Here is a 5,114-nt window from a genome sequence, read left to right as displayed (position 1 = left end):
AGACAGACAGAGAAATAGTGATTCTCAGGATATCTTCTTGATCTCCCTTTATAGCCTGCCTTCTGCAGTTGTCCCACTTTATTCTGCCCTAATGATTTCTATGGAGCCCAAAGACGACGATGATTTCCAATGCTCATGTAATGGTTGCTTAGCAATTATTCTGAGGGATGATGTGCACCCACTTAAAGGAGCAAGCAAATGCTGTATTGTTTACAACCTAAATGAGACCAACGCTGTTGAAAAGGAATGTGTAGGACAAAAAAAATTATACGTATTGCAAAATGATGACATTTCAACCACAATTTGTGTGACATGAGTTAATGTAATTATGAGTCATTGCATGTTACTATTTTTTGCAATGAAAACATATTTTTTTGAACTGTTAGAATGGATGGTACATTGTCAAATTAGTGCAACATTTAGACGCTAATAATAAAACAAACGTTGGTGTCCGTGTTAATGTCACCATCAGGAGAGGTTTTGGACCAATGAATGCAAAATGTTGTAACGGTTTTGTTCATTTGTACATGGTAATAATGGGTTAAATAAACCATTGAAGCTAATTGTCAGGTAGACATTATTAGTCTTACTAATTAATTCATCAAGGCCCACACATTGGTTTACCATGTGAATACTCAAAGAGGTGCTTGAAAAACAGTTGATATTGGACAGAATACAGTTCTTACTATAACCAATCCCCAAAAGAGGTAAGTTAAACACCCCTTGTCCTGTAATACAACGTTGCACATGATATTGTGGTGTTTCACAAACACACATGTTTACCCGACGGCAGAAAGAACATTTCAAGCGGGTTTAGGTATTTAAGGAGGACATGAATGACAATGTTGGACATTACCATGCTTTTGCTGAACAAGCAGCATAGCAATCAGAGGTTATGAGACGATCGGAAAGGTTGGGACACGTCTCACCTCATCCAGTACACCCAATGCGATAGAAATGACACAATCAAGATGGAGGCTATGTTGCTCTTTGACATTTTCATCCTCCCACTATCACTGTGCACCAACCAGTTCATCCAACCAGCAAACACCACCCCCCCGCATTCACCATGTCTCCACAGCCAACCTATCAGGATCTGTGGATGTAGGCAGATCCAAGCAACTTCTGGCCAATGGGCTTAGACCTCTCCATGCATTGGCTATTGGTTTATTGACCTGCAGCACAGCAGAGTCCCCAGGTTTATCAACATTCACAGCATGGTCTGAAAACCAAACCTGTCTCACAAACCTTCCATACATTAAAGAAGTACCTCCAAGGTTCAGAATGAAGCAGAGTTTATGGTTTACTGCACACACCTCCCAAATCAAGGCAATTTGTAAGGCAGCTAAAATAACGTTATGGTACAATATGAAGCCAAACGTTGTAATGAGCCCCTGAGCTTTCGTAATAGAACAATGTCAGAACCTTGATGCGCCTTTTGTTAGGCACTACAGTAGATGTGTTTGTTTTGTGTCCTTGGTGGCTTTGTAGTCATCCAGAGCGTCAATGAACTGAAAGGAGGTAAGTTATGAGATGAATGGAGAATAACTGAACCTAAAAGGGGTAGTTCACCCAAATTACAACATTACACAGTTTCCTTACCCTGTATGCAGTCTATGGACAAAGTGTGACAGCAATCCATGTTTTACGTTTTAGCATTTGTGGCACAAATCCCATTCCAGTCATGGGACCAGTATTAGCACTTTTCACTCATCATGTCCAAATCATCCAAGTTCGTTAAAATTGATTGTGAGGCTCAACAAAGTCACATATTTTGTTGAGCTTCACCACCGTTCAAAGTTTGGGGTCACTTAGAAGTGTCCTTGTTTTTGAAAGATTTTTTATAGAATATCTACATAGGCATACAGGGACCCGTTATCAGCAACCATCACTCCTGTGTTCCAATGGCACATTGTGTTAGCTAATCCAAGTGTATCATTTTCAAAGGCTAACAGCTGAAAACTGTGTTCTGATGAAAGAAGCAATAAAACTAGCCTTTTATAGACTAGTTGAGTATCTGGAGAATCAGCATTTGTGGGTTCGATTACAGGCTCAAAATGGCCAGAAAGGTAGTGTATGTTTCGAAAAGGATGCGCAAAAAATGACTTGAATGGGATTTATGCTACAAATTCAAAAACGTTAGCGTGTAGAAACAGTGCTAGGGAAACCAAACCAAAGCATTGATTGCTGTCATAACTTGTCCATAGACTGCTTACAGGGTAAGGAAACCAACGTTTCATTTTTGGAATTTGGGTGAACTATCCCTTTAAAGGGTGCGTTTGCACTGTATTATTCACTCAACGGAATACTACTCAATCCCTGTAAGCCCCATTTGTGGCTTGTGTTTTCCGTGAAAACCTCTGGGCATCTGGTGAAGCCGCTACAATGACAGATTAGGCCCCTCCATATACGTCCCATCTATCTCTCTTGCCAGTTGGACTGGATTGGTGGTAGGACAGCTTGTGTTTCATCTTCGCCAATGCTGCCAATCCTGCTAATTGTGCATCTCTCCTCCCTGAGGCGACATTGATTTTCCTTCTCCTCCTCGCTGCTCTTTTTCCATTCCCTTGTTCATCCCAAGAATCCCTGTAAATCCCAGACCGGCTGTTCCATGGAATTCCCCTGTCCCATTCGGAAAGTTAGACAGGAGAGGTAGGATAGACGTAATGCCTTGTTGCTGAGATCTCTGTGCTTCTCCTCACTGCTTCTCAGCCGATGCTAGTGTTGGCTAACATCCTAGTCCTAGAGGACAGAGAGTGAGAGACAAAGAGTTTTCCCTAATACAGTATGTTTGAGGCTGGAGCGACTAGATTGTGCACCTAGTTCTTCTACTTGCTCCCTCACCTAAGAACAAGGACATCAAAGACCCATTAATAATGTCATAATAACAGCCCAGTCAGGACTTGACCGTATGGAGTTCACAGGATAAGTCCTCCAAGGCAATCCTCCAAGGCAATTTCAGCAAACATGGGGGGGGGGGGTGCTACATTACACATATAGTAATTGATGTGTACTGAAATGTGTTGCTAATAATTATTTTTTATCTGCGTTTTGCACAATCAGACTGTAAACCGGACCTGCTTTGACTGTGGCTACAGTACAGTAGCATTAGACCCATCACCAGACCTACTGTGTGTAGCTGTTCAGATTCCTGTCCGCAACAGCACACCCGTGTCCACCCACACCCTACTGCTCTGTTACCTAGGTCGCTGGTAAGGGGACTATGCATTTGCCAGAATAAACAGCAGATGTTTTGAATTTGAAAAATACACAAGCACCTAATCCTTGGCAAATCACAGTGCTATACTGCCTAATTGAATTCCATGGAAGCTCATTTCTATTCTCTTGTGCTTGGCTATTCCAGGCACAGGTTGATACAGAGGATAAGAATAATAATGCAAACAGCCATTGTTTGAGATTTGTTCCCTTATGAGATATTTTGACCAAGAGTTAAGAGAAAGTTCTGACCAAGAATTAAAGATAAAATGTTGACTAAAAAATGAACATGGCTACAGAGACATTGAATGACAATTTCACCCTACCTCTGCTTGATTCAATAGATACATGTATTTTTAATGCAATATTTTGTATAAAAATTAGGGAAGACAAATGTTTAATTACAGACTACATCAGATTTTAAAGTATTGGCTGATAAAGGAGATTATTTGTAATTTAATTACATTTGAAATTGGAATGTATATTTTTGACAAACAGAATGCAATTTGTATTTCGACTGCCAGCGTAAGACCAAGTTTGTGTTCTAACAGTTATACCGAAATTTTCGCATTTTTACAAGGACTCAGGTCAATGTTTGGGTTATTTCTTGAATGTTTTCATCTACTTATTGCATGTTTGTCTAGGAAACTAATACTTTGTCTTTGATTGAGGAAGATACAAATTGTAGACTGTCATAAGACTGAAATCTTGTAACTAAATCCACACTTGTTTTTCAGCATTCAATTGTTGCTGTCTACCATTTGCATGTACCTTCTATGCATTTAACAAGTATCCATCATTTAAGAACCTGGAAATGAGCTTAAACCCACTGAGCTACAACAAACCCCAAGGTTGAAGAAAACCTCAACGGACCTCTCCCACTTAAACTTGCCATCTGCACTGGTACAAGAGCTGTCCATATTTGACTAGCAACAATGCAAAAATGATTCCAACATCCTAAGCAACTAAAGTGGAAAATGCCTATTGTCCTTTGGCAACACTTTACATTACATAGGCATTAACTTACTAGCCTGTTAGTGTAATAGGCTGTTCCACAGGTAGTTAAATGTGTATGAGGGCGGGGCCTATGCAATGACAGGTGTAGCCAATGATCTTATAATTATGGTACTTTGCTTCACGGCCAGTTTATAGATTATATTTCAGAACATTTATTATACAGACCAAAATCTGTATTTATTCCATCTGGTTTATCATTCTCTTTAAATCAAATTGATTTAATAATTTATGCCAGTCAGATAAGCAAAATACTGAACAATGATTGTACGTTTTTGTATGTTTATTTTTGTTGTTGTTGCTGTTGTGATATTTCTAACCAACATTACAGACTATGTTTAAAATAAGAAACACATTACATTCTTAACTATTCCAAAAAGTACTTCAAATGTAATTCATGTTTGATTATTATGTGTATAAATACAGTTAGAATAATTACGTTTAAATTGCGATGCAAAAGCTGTGATTTTAAAACACTGTAGCGTGTACAGTGATTCCTTTATCAATTGTATGGTACATGATATGTTCTGCAATCTTGCAGTTGTTGTTTTCAGTTCTCGAGCATATGCTTTAATAAATACATTTTCTACGGTATACAAGGGAAGCCTTAGCAGTGCCTGCTGTATTATTCCAATATCCTATATAGGAACTGTCTCTGTGTGGTTAGTATCAACATGATCCTGCAGGGAAATGAAGTGGGTGACAGTGCAGCATACCAATAGAATTCTGAGCCTGGGTGGGTTGTGGGTGGGTTTGCACAATGGAGATTTTTTTGGGGTGCATATAATTTGCCAACCGATGATGGTGTGTGTGTGTGTGTGGTCCTTAACTGTCTTTGTAAATTATACTTCATTTCATTACATTATCCCAAGGAAACTGCGAAC

General features: G+C 39.2%; 1 long non-coding RNA gene across 1 annotated transcript; it reads left to right on the top strand.

Moving 5' to 3' along the window:
- Positions 1 to 1,950: 1,950 nt before the first annotated feature.
- LOC124005035 lies at positions 1,951 to 4,834 on the top strand. The gene is made up of 2 exons (XR_006833552.1): positions 1,951 to 3,212; positions 3,954 to 4,834. It is a non-coding gene; the product is annotated as an uncharacterized LOC124005035 (long non-coding RNA).
- Positions 4,835 to 5,114: the final 280 nt, after the last annotated feature.

The sequence above is a fragment of the Oncorhynchus gorbuscha genome, linkage group LG19 (assembly GCF_021184085.1).
Source record: "Oncorhynchus gorbuscha isolate QuinsamMale2020 ecotype Even-year linkage group LG19, OgorEven_v1.0, whole genome shotgun sequence".
Classification (NCBI taxonomy): Eukaryota; Metazoa; Chordata; class Actinopteri; order Salmoniformes; family Salmonidae; genus Oncorhynchus; species Oncorhynchus gorbuscha.
The sequence above is the reverse complement of the archived record's forward strand: the minus strand, read 5'-3'. Positions and strand labels throughout refer to the sequence as shown.